General features: G+C 47.1%; 1 protein-coding gene across 6 annotated transcripts in view; it reads right to left on the bottom strand.

Annotated features, from left to right (window-relative positions):
• TSPAN18 (tetraspanin 18) overlaps window positions 1-12123 on the bottom strand; it is a 177684-nt gene that overhangs the window by 141473 nt on the left and 24088 nt on the right. For 4 of the 6 annotated variants that reach the window (XM_073348077.1, XM_073348075.1, XM_073348076.1 and 1 more), the window contains exon 2: window positions 7027-7134. The exons of the other annotated variants lie outside the window; for them this stretch is intronic. The gene's annotated coding sequence lies outside the window, so the exon portion shown is untranslated. The remainder of the gene's footprint in view (window positions 1-7026; window positions 7135-12123) is intronic. 6 annotated transcript variants of the gene reach the window in all.

Genomic DNA, 12123 nt, shown 5'->3' with positions numbered 1-12123 from the left:
AGCTGCTAGGAAGTTCTAGTTTCCCTTGAAAAGGCTTATTTCTCCCAAATATGGTAATAGGGCATGTCTGATGGAGGCAAGTTCAAAGACATGCCCGCTAATGAATTCCATAGAGCAATATAAATCTGTGAGGTTAGTACTTGGTGGGGGACAGTATTTCTGATTTATTTTCAGCAAACAGACTTCCCAATTTCCCCACCCAGTGAAGATCACTCATACACAGAGGCACTGAACAGGTTAAAGTTTCCTCTGTCTTGTCTTGGCTCCCTTTCCAGATTAGGGGAACAATGAAGTCTCCGTACTTCGTGATATTGCTAATGCTTCCCGTGGGGATAGAGGCGCCTGCTGCAAAGAGGATTATGATTATGGCTTAGGCAGGGTGTGCAGTGTACTGCCTTAAGAGGCAGAGAGTTATCAGGAAAGAAACTGAGCTTCCCCCAAACTATACACCCAGGACTCCTGCCTGCTTTGGGTTTTGGCCAATGCCTCCACTTCAGATCTCACACCCGCTTATCGGGAGTGATAAAGGAGCAGCCGACCGGGAAAAAATACAGGCAACTTGTATACATCCAACACCCACAACCAGATCTACTGGTTATAGATCATCCCACCACACTAATGTACATAAAGCACAAAACTGGTCAGAGCACAGTATAGCACAGCCTCCTGTTTGTACAGTGACTTCGTAGTCATGTCTACACTAGGGAAATTTTGAAAAATTTTCCCACTGCTGTGGGCCTGTAATTAGGTGGATCACCCCTGAAGGCCTGGAGTGCTGGGGCTAGCCACCCCCGATTACAAAATGAGCCACACCTGGGAGAGATCAGGGTGACTGTCCTGTAAAGAGCAGCAGGAGGCTACAATGAAAGAGGGACTGCTCAGGGATCCTAGACTGCTAGGAATGAGTAGGCTCTAGCAGAGAGTCCCGGGAGTCAGGACTGAGACTCAAGACAGCTAGGGTCTGGGAGTGGCTGCCAAAGAAGAAAAGGCCCCAGGCAGGAAGGCCTGGGAGGAAGGAGGAAGAGAAATCTTTGTTTTGTGTGGATTTTTGGATAGACTTGAAAACTTTATTTTGAATATTTGTTAATTTAGTAAAGCACAACCTGAGAAAGGGTGGGAATAGACAATGTGGGGTTTGAGTTTATTGAACAGTGCAAAGGAGAAACTGAGGCAGGCTGCCTGCAGTATGGCCACCAAGGAGCACACAGGAGGTGGTTGGCCCAGTTACAGAGCCTCAGTGTAGACAAGGCTGCTGGCACTTTAAATACTGTGTCCGTTAGACCAGTTCTGAGCAGAAATTGACGTCATGCTTCTTGAGATGCTGATGGCCTATCTACATGGGAGCTACCATGGTACATGGAGCTGAATCAGGGTAGCAATGGTGGGAAATTTTCAGTGTCCCCCATCTAATGCAGGGGTGGGGACACACACAAGAAGGTGTAGCATTAGATAGCAGGTTTCAAAAACATGCCAATGTCTGCCACAAAGTGTTTTCCATGCAAGAAACACCTTGAGCATGAAAGACTTCATAGAAAAATACATTTTAATGCCAATGGTTGGGCCAAGCCCTACCATCCTTGCCCACTGACTAAACTGTGGGTTTGGTCTGAGTGAAGATGGTGGGGTTCAGCCCTTCATTAGTGTATGGAGTATGCCACTTTCCCCCTTGATGGATACCCACTACAGAGCCACATGGCTCATGGCCCTTTGCTGGGCTGAGTCACATCTGGGGTGGAAACATTCCACTGCTACATGCATAAATTCTCTTGGTTGTAACATATACAATGTCTGCAAAGAATCATGGGCCCTTCCATAGTTATTTATAAAACCAATTAAGTCTAACATCTCAGATTCTGTTCAAAGGAGTTTAGATGCTCCCTGTCTTAGTCGTAGAGATACTGGTGATGTCTGAACCCCTTGGAGTTTCAGATGTGTAGAAATCATGGAACTCCACCAACCTCTCTATGACTCCAACTACACTAGGCCCCATTTCCAAGTGGTATTGTGTCATCACTCAGCCCTGGTCTACACTAGGACTTTAGGTTGAATTTAGCAGCGTTAAATCGATGTAAACCTGTACCCGTCCACATGATGAAGGCCTTTTTTTCGACTTAAAGGACTCTTAAAATCGATTTCTTGACTCAACCCCTGACAAGTGGATTAGCACGTAAATCGGCCTTGCCGGGTCGAATTTAGGGTACTGTGGACACAATTCGACAGTATTGGCCTCTGGGAGCTATCCCAGAGTGCTCCATTGTGACCGCTCTGGACAGCACTCTCAACTCAGATGCACTGGCCAGGTAGACAGGAAAAGAACCGCAAACTTTTGAATCTCATTTCCTGTTTGGCCAGCGTGGCAAGCTGCAGGTGACCATGCAGAGCTCATCAGCAGAGGTGACCATGACGGAGTCCCAGAATCACAAAAGAGCTCCAGCATGGACTGAACGGGAGGTACAGGATCTGATCACTGTATGGGGAGAGGAATCCGTGCTATCAGAACTCCGTTCCAGTTTTCGAAATGCCAAAACCTTTGTCAAAATCTCCCAGGGCATGAAGGACAGAGCCCATAACAGGGACCCGAAGCAGTGCCATGTGAAACTTAAGGAGCTGAGGCAAGCCTACCAGAAAACCAGAGAGGCGAACGGCCACTCCGGGTCAGAGCCCCAAACATGCCGCTTCTATGATGAGCTGCATGCCATTTTAGGGGGTTCAGCCACCACTACCTCAACCATGTTGTTTGACTCCTTCAATGGAGATGGAGGCAACACGGAAGCAGGTTTTGGGGACGAAGAAGATGATGATGAGGAGGAGGTTGTAGATAGCTCACAGCAAGCAAGCGGAGAAACTGGTTTTCCCGACAGCCAGGAGCTGTTTCTCACCCTGGACCTGGAGCCCCCGAACCCATCCAAGGCTGCCTCCTAGACCCGGCAGGCGGAGAAGGGACCTCCAGTGAGTGTACCTTTTAAAATACTATACATGGTTTAAAAGCAAGCATGTGAAAGGATTACTTTGCCCTGGCATTCGCTGCTCTCCTGGATGTACTCCCAAAGCCTTTGCAAAAGGTTTCTGGGGAGGGCAGCCTTATTGCGTCCTCCATGGTAGGACACTTTACCACTCCAGGCCAGTAACACGTATTCGGGAATCATTGTACAACAAAGCATTGCAGTGTATGTTTGCTGGCATTCAAACAACATCCGTTCTTTCTCTCTCTGTGTTATCCTCAGGAGAATGAGATATCATTCATGGTCACCTGGTTGAAATAGGGTGCTTTTCTTCAGGGGACAGTCAGAGGAGCCCATTCCTGCTGGGCTGTTTGCCTGTGGCTGAACAGAAATGTTCCCCACTGTTAACCACGGGGAGGGGGGACGGTTGAGGGGGTAGCCACGTGGTGGGGGGAGGCAAAATGCAACCTTGTAACGAAAGCACATGTGCTATGTATGTAATGTTAACAGCAAGGTTTACCCTGAAAGAGTGTAGCCACTGTTTTATAAAATCTGTCTTTTTAAATACCACTGTCCCTTTTTTTTTCTCCACCAGCTGCATGTGTTTCAATGATCACATCTTGAGAAGGATCTTCTCCTTTCCAGAGGCTAGTGAAGATTAGAAAGAAAAAAAAACGCACTCGTGATTAAATGTTCTCTGAGCTCATGCTGTCCTCCCACACTGACAGAGCACAGACGAATGCGTGGAGGCAAATAATGTCAGAGTGCAGGAAAGCACAAAATGACCGGGAGGAGAGGTGGCGGACTGAAGAGAGTAAGTGGTGGGCTGAAGCTCAAATGTGGCGGCAGCGTGATGAGAGGAGGCAGGATTCAATGCTGAAGCTGAAGCTTCAGCATTGAATATGCTCCAGCGTATGGTTGAGCTGCAGCAAAGGCAGCTGGAGCACAGACTGCCTCTACAGCCCCTGTGTAACGAACCGCCCTCCTCCCCAAGTTCCATAGCCTCCTCACCCAGACGCCCAAGAATGCGGTTGGGGGGCCTCCGGCCAACCAGCCACTCCACCACAGAGGATTGCCCCAAAAAACAGAAGGCTGGCACTCAATAAATTTTAAAGTTGTAAACTTTTAAAGTGCTGTGTGGCATTTTCCTTCCCTCCTCCACCACCCCTCCTGGGCTACCTTGGTAGTCATCCCCCTATTTGTGTGATGAATGAATAAAGAAAGCATGAATGTGAAGCAACAATGACTTTATTGCCTCTGCAAGCGGTGATCGAAGGGAGGATGGGAGGGTGGTTAGCTTACAGGGAAGTAGAGTGAACCAAGGGGCGGTGGGTTTCATCAAGGAGAAACAAACAGAACTTTCACACTGTAGCCTGTCCAGTCATGAAACTGGTTTTCAAAGCTTCTCTGATGCGTACCGCGCCCTCCTGTACTCTTCTAACCGCCCTGGTGTCTGGCTGCATGTAACTAGCAGCCAGGCAATTTGCCTCAACCTCCCACCCCGCCATAAACGTCTCCCCCTTACTCTCACAGATATTGTGGAGCGCACAGCAAGCAGTAATAACAGTGGGAATATTGGTTTCGCTGAGGTCTAAGCGAGTCAGTAAACTGCGCCAGCGCGCATTTAAACGTCCAAATGCACATTCTACCACCATTCTGCACTTGCTCAGCCTGTAGTTGAACAGCTCCTGACTACTGTCCTGGCTGCCTGTGTACAGCTTCATGAGCCATGGCATTAAGGGGTAGGCTGGGTCCCCAAGGATACATATAGGCATTTCAACATCCCCAACAGTTATTTTCTGGTCTGGGAATAAAGTCCCTTCCTGCAGCTTTTGAAACAGACCAGAGTTCCTGAAGATGCGAGCATCATGCACCTTTCCCAGCCATCCCACGTTGATGTTGGTGAAACGTCCCTTGTGATCCACCAGAGCTTGCAGCACTATTGAAAAAGTATCCCTTGCGGTTTATGTACTCGCCGGCTTGGTGCTCCAGTGCCAAGATAGGGATATGGGTTCCGTCTATGGCCCCACCACAGTTAGGGAATCCCATTGCAGCAAAGCCATCCACTATGACCTGCACATTTCCCAGGGTCACTACCCTTGATATCAGCAGATCTTTGATTGCGTTGGCTACTTGCATCACAGCAGCCCCCACAGTAGATTTGCCCACTCCAAATTGATTCCCAACTGACCAGTAGCTGTCTGGCGTTGCAAGCTTCCACAGGGCTATCACCACTCGCTTCTCAGCTGTGAGGGCTGCTCTCATCTTGGTATTCATGCGCTTCAGGGCAGGGGAAAGCAAGTCACAAAGTTCCATGAAAGTGCCCTTACGCATGCGAAAGTTTCGCAGCCACTGGGAATCATCCCAGACCTGCAACACTATGTGGTCCCACCAGTCTGTGCTTGTTTCCTGAGCCCAGAATTGGCGTTCCACAGCATGAACCTGCCCCATTAGCACCATGATGCATGCATTGGCAGGGCCCATGCTTTCAGAGAAATCGGTGTCCATGTCCTGATCACTCAAGTGACCGCGCTGACGTCGCCTCCTTGCCCGGTATTGCTCTGCCAGGTTCTAGTGCTGCATATACTACTGGATAATGCGTGTGGTGTTTAATGTGCTCCTAATTGCCAAAGCGAGCTGAGCGGCCTCCATGCTTGCCTTGGTATGGCGTCCGCACAGAAAAAAGGTGCGGAATGATTGTCTGCTGTTGCTCTGACGGAGGGAGTGGCAACTGACAACAAGGCTTACAGGGTTGGCTTACAGGGAATTAAAATCAACAAAGGGGGTGGCTTTACATCAAGGAGTATTTCAGGCAGGACTTCACGGAGGGTTCCAATAAGAAATGGTGCACCTACGTAATTGTTCTTATTGGAAAAAGCAGGTTGGTCTGGCCTCTGATTGATACATGGCTAGATTTACCTCGCTGCACCTTCTCTGTGAGTGACTGCAGTGTGACCTAGAGGAGTGAGTCCCCTAGACGGGGGAGGGGAGGAAGCAAATGAGTACAAAACAAATCTGGTCTATTTCTTGTTTTGATCCACTCCATCTATCTTTTACATCTTTGGCTGGCAGCAGACAGTGCAGAAGGACTGCAAGCCATCCACATCTCATGGCTGCTCGGCAGAAGATGGTGCAGTAGGACTGCTAGCCATCCTCATCTCTTGCCTGCCTGGCAGAAGATGGTACAGTAGGACTGCTAGCAATCCATATCGCCTGCCTGCTCACCATAAGATGGTTCAATAGGACTGACTGCAGGACTAAAGAGAATGACCTGGTCAAGTCACTTCTAATGTAGTCCTTGAGCCCATGTCTGCCCAGGCGCTCCTGGCCGAAGTGGCCAGGAGCACCTCGGACATGACGATGACGGCTACCAGTCCTACTACACCGTCTGCTGCCACAAGGCAAGGAGTTGCTGCTGCTGTGTAGCAATGCAGTACCACATCTCCCAGCGCCCAGGAGACATATGGTGACAGTGAGATGAACAGGCTCCATGCTTGCCGTGGTATGGCGTCTGCACAGGTAACTCAAGAAAAAAGGCGCGAAACGATTGTCTGCTGCTGTTTTCACAGAGGGAGGGAGGGAACGGGGGCATGACGATATGTACCCAGAACCACCCGCGACAATGTTTTAGCCCCATCAGGCATTGGCATCTCAACCCAGAATTCCAATGGGCAGCGGAGACTGCGGGAACTGTGGGATAGCTCCCTACAGTGCAACACTCCGGAAGTCGACACTTGCCTCGATACTGTGGAAGCGCTCCGCCAAGTTAATGCACTTAGAGCATTTTCTGTGGGGGGGACACACACTCGAATATATAAAAACGATTTCTAAAAAACCGACTTCTATAAATTCGACCTGATTTTGTAGTGTAGACATATCCTCAGTCTGGTTCACAGAAACCTTTGCCAGCTCTAGCCCAGTCCTCTACCCATGACAAAAAATATCCTATCAGCTGAGAGAACAAACAAAGCAACAGGTAACACAGAGAGGTGTGCACCTGTAAACTGGGCTGCATGGCCCCTGCTGGGGCCTAAAGACTCTTAACCAAACAAGACCAGATCCTCTTACTTATCCCCAAACACACCTCCTTCTGCTGGTACAGTTTGCATAGATCTCTCTCTCCCTCCAGTCACTGCCAGGTGCCAAGTTCTTCCAGGTTTCTTCTCTATTCAGTTCTCCTAACCATTATACTCTGTGAAGGAGAAGAAAGTGAATAAAAGGAGTGAAAAAATAAAGAATTAAATTAGCCTCCGATCTTTTTACAAGGCACTAAAATAGGATCTTTCCCATTATCCTGTTTTCAAACTAACAAACTTCCCAGGCGTGGGACTCATGGAGCTGCAGCTCTGTTGAATAGACCTGAATCCCATTTGTTTGGGCATTTCTGACACTTTCCCATTCCCCGTGAACAAAGAGTGGGAGAGAGAGACAGAAATAATGGATGAAATAAAGAGGCTGCTTTTCAAATCTTAATCAAGTCATCATATGAACTCTGAGCCTTGGGAAGTCAGAATTTCAATCTGTCTCTGTGCTTCAAATCCACAGAGAGCGCTGGCAGAGTAAACTTAAGTTATGCAGGGGATGTCAAACCTCAGAGAAGGCCTCATGCTTTATGGTAATAGGAGCCTAGGAGACGATGACAGTAAATGCTTTGAAGCGTATCTGTTTTAAGAAGATTATTATGATGATTTGATAACAGGTTTTTGCATTAGCAGGCAAAGGGAGAGGGAAAGCAACCTTAGCAAGGAGAACAAACAAGGGAACGGATGCTGAAAGACAACAGAGGGAGAGATTCAGAATATTAGGGCATGAATTTAAATAAAATAAAAAATATGGAATGGATTTAGTTCTGCCCAAAGGTATACAGACAGCTCTGCAAACAAGTCCTCCGTTTATTCTCAGAGCTGTTATTGCAAGAACACAGGCAGGGCAAGCTTTCCCCACACCATTCCCTGGCAATGTGCCTCAGTTCTATTCAGGCTCTGTGGCTCATTTGTAATCCTTGGCTGAGCAGGGAAGGGAAGCAGCTGGAGGGTGGCAGCTAGGGTACCTTTGCTAGCTAGTGCGAGTTAGAGCAGCTCTCAGACGGTTCTAACCTGCACCAGGGCTGGGGAAGAGAATCAGGAAGCTGCAAGGAGCTATTGGTTCTCATCTTCTCCTCTTTTACCCCCTTCGTGCTGGTGTGGAGGGCAGGGAGCTATTCTTTGCCAGGTACTCTCCTAGGCTCAGGCCAGGTCAGTCAAGTTCCTCTGAAACAAGAGAAATTTAGACTGGACTTTCAGGCAAACCTCAGCCCAGCCGCCCTTTTTGCCGATGCAATTTTAAGCCTGCAAAATTACACTCACTTTTTCGCCCCACCCAATTAATTGCAGGTGCAAATCTTACTATTTAGATGGCTAAATATCTGAATGAAAATGCAAACCAGATACACAGATGTTAAGGGGAAGGACTGCAGTCTCAGTTAATTGCAAATGCAAAAACTGCAGGCACGCGCACACACCTTCAAAATTTGGGCCTTCGTGTTAATTGTGCTGTTTGGTTCTGGAAAGTGCATAGACCAACCCATCTCTCCCTATCACACAGTACCAACCAAGCCAGATGGGACTTGAACTGACAACACAGTCATGAAATGCTCCACAGATCCCATTACCAATCTCCTGAGCCACCTAAAGAGCTTTCAGGAACCTAAACTCTCTTTAAATTGAAGAGCACTCACTGCCCTGTGCAAACATTTTTCTCCATCTGTCTAAAAAGATTTCACTTTATCAACTTCCAGAATGTAATTTATACATTTATAAAACTGATCTAAGGTGCTAAGCTCTTAGGGAACAAAATGAGAAATATTACTGTCAAACGTCCATCAGACCTGAGAACCTAGGTGAATGTCACACAATATAGAAATTAAAAGGCTGCATTTGAGATAGCAATGGAAAGTGCATATACTGTATTTTAAAAGGGTCTGGTTAAAGCCCTCTCAGTATCAAAATTCAATTTCTTTCAGGTTTTGCAAACACAAACTGCCTTGAGTGAAATGCTGCCTGCCTGCCTGCAGCCCTAGAGGAGATTAGGTTATTACCAGCCAACTATGAGAAACTTAAATCCAGTATTAATCTCAATTCCCATTTAACCAAATCATTGTGCAGGACAAGCCGACTGTATATGAATTCATCTGCACCCGCATCCTGCTGTATGCACTGATCCATGTCACAAATGCCAAATGCTAAACCCCTCATATGTGCAAGAAATAAATCCTGGCCATGTTTGCTCAAACATCCCAGCAAAGGAGAGAGGGGGACGGCAAGGAGGCTGGGACCAAGTTGTAGCAGCGCAGTACGGGCATGGATGATTTGAAGGATGGAACACAAATGAGCAAGGTTCCAGGGGGGCTGGAACAATTTGTATAGTGGGGGTGCTGAGAGACATTTTGAACCAAACTGTAATCCCTGTATAGAATGGAAATCACTTCAAACCAGGGGGTGCTGTAGCACCGTAGTTCCAGTACCTATGCAAGGTTCCAGGCGAAAAAGCCTCTCGTAGTTCTTTCCTGTTAATTTCAGCCCTGTTTTGAAGGTAAGGAGCAGGATTAGGCTGACCAACAAGTACAATGACACATTACTCTCTCATCTGTCCCAATAACGCAGTAAGCAGGACTGCCAGTGTCAGATCCATCATTTCATTCCTGCTCAGGCAACGATTCCCTGGGACCAACGTCAAAGTGACTCCTGTCACCACCGTAGTTTTCACTTATACAGATCAGTATTTGAGGTGAGTGGGTGCTCAGGGGAGATATTGCTTTCATCTTCCCTCCTCTCCGACTGTCTGCCATAGGTAGTCTCTTCAGAACACTGCAAGCTCCCACAGTTGCCCCCAGGAACTGAGCACCACCTGTGATTCCTAGCACAGGAGTCCTGTGAGGGCAACAGTTACTAGGTAGAACACACTACTGAGTGCTCTGTGGGGGTTTTTAAAATAGAACCAAGGCCAGCCTCAGTCACTGCCCCTTCCAATAAATAGTTTGCCCATCATTTCACTTCAATAACCCACTGTGGCTGCCAAGACATGTTTAACTGCCTATAGGTGATATCTAAGATGCATAGAGGCACAAAGGGCTAAATTCATCCCCAGTGTAACCCCAGTAAAGTCACTAGCACTACACAGAAATGAACTGGAACCATTAGGTGAATTCTAGAGGGCCTGGCTAAGGTCTCTGTCAAGGAGAAGTACTCAAGGAACTGAAACTGGGGACAGATCACTCTTTGGTCTGAATTCAAATGGGGCAATTTGCAGTCCACATAAAACTCACCCTGGGAACCTTGCAATAGAATCACAGACCTTCTTTTTCTTATGTACAGAATTCACTGCAGGTAAGAGGTGCTCCCATGAAGTCCTCTGGTCACCCCCAGGATATGTCAAGGGAAGCGTGTCAAATTCAGGCTTCCACCACAGAATATGCTGTCAATTTACTTACAGCTCTGAACTGGAGGGACACCCTCCCAACTGAGAAGAGATCAGTTTGCTAGGTCCATTCAGTCCCTGGTTTCTCCACGGAGACTGCCAATGAGGGAAGTTAATGCCAGCCACGGGGGTGGATCTGTGAGATACAGACATCTGCCCAACAGTAGACAGGCTGAGACCCACCAACTTCATTCCAAATCATGCAAGTCACAACACAAAATAAAAGAAGAGTTTTTGTCATGTATTTTAGGGGGGGGGAAGGGGAATTATCTTTTATTTTGCTTCCCTGTCATGCCCCATTAACTTTGAAAAGGTGGAGACCAGCCACCCAGCCATAAAGCACCTTGCTACACTCAAACAGAGAGAGGGCAAGGGGGGAGGGTATTTCAAACCTCCATTTCTCTCTGTCCTCCCCCTTAGAGATCATTCCTCCCTCCCCCCTGCCCAAGCTGTGCATAGTATCAGGTGCAACAATGTTCACCCAAGGGAGTACTGTGATAGGCTGGACACAGCTTGCAGTTTAGTATATCCTATAAAGGTAGCATAAGGTACAGGTTCCTCTATTTTGCCTTGTAGGTGCAGATTCATACACATGCACCAGGCTGACAGCTGCAGGATGCATGATCTGTAGTCCCTGACCAACAGCAATGGTGTGTTTCAAACATTCCATCCAAACAAAGAGAGGCTGGGATTTTCAAATTACCTATGCAATTAAAAATAACAGTAATGAAGCAGCCAGTAGCAGTCCCGTTCCACTCTGAATTGAGTCATCTCCCAAGGACAGCTCTTAATGAAGCTATCAGAGCAAGTCTATGCTCCATCTCAACACCTGCACTGCTCTCTCACAGGGAAATGCTGTGCCAGTCAGCCCATCTACTAATCACAGTTACTAGAACACTTATGCACATCTCCAAGTCTCTCATCAGTTTAGTAATGATGCTTCCCAGGCCCACCTCAGAGCCCAGCTCCAAGACAAGGTTTCCTCAGAAATGTTTACATTTTTTCTTTTGTGTTTAATATTTGATCTCTGCAGAGATCAACTGGCCAGTTAACCACAGAAGTAGAGGGTGCAGTGTCATGTCCATATACTCATCCCTAAACCCTTCTTTCCCTTGCCCCACACACACTCTATAAACCTCCTCCTTCCTTAACCTACTCCCCCCCGCATATATTATATTATACACACACACACACACACACACACACACACACACACACACAGCCAGAGTAGATTGCTATGTAGTTATTGAGGTTCAGGTATCTGAAAGGGAAATGGCATCGCAATCTAGGATATTGGGGTCACAACTGTTGCTTGTCCATGATAGGTTTGGTATTTATGTGTAGATGTGTATCATTTTCAAATCAAAGAAGACACCATATATGAAACAGAACATACCCCAAGCTTTTACAAAGCATCTCAACTGCAGATGTTCCCATGAAATGTGAAAATTTCAGAGGGAAATGGTTTATTATGAAAACGACAACCTTCCTCTGCAGTATCTAAATCCATCCATTGTTACCATCCTGCTAAGTGCAAGAATTAGAAAGTGTAACCCAAGGAAAACCGACTATAAATAAAAAAGTGAAATTTACTAGCCCAGTTTCACTGACACATTAAGTCTATTGGTTCCCCTCCATCTGGGCTAATAGTTTTTCATTGAAAATGTAATTAAATTCAATGATTTGCCCAAGGCCACACAGGAAATGAGTGTCAATAGTGTGAGTG

This window comes from Lepidochelys kempii, chromosome 6 (assembly GCF_965140265.1).
Source record: "Lepidochelys kempii isolate rLepKem1 chromosome 6, rLepKem1.hap2, whole genome shotgun sequence".
Taxonomy (NCBI): Eukaryota; Metazoa; Chordata; order Testudines; family Cheloniidae; genus Lepidochelys; species Lepidochelys kempii.
The sequence above is the reverse complement of the archived record's forward strand: the minus strand, read 5'-3'. Positions and strand labels throughout refer to the sequence as shown.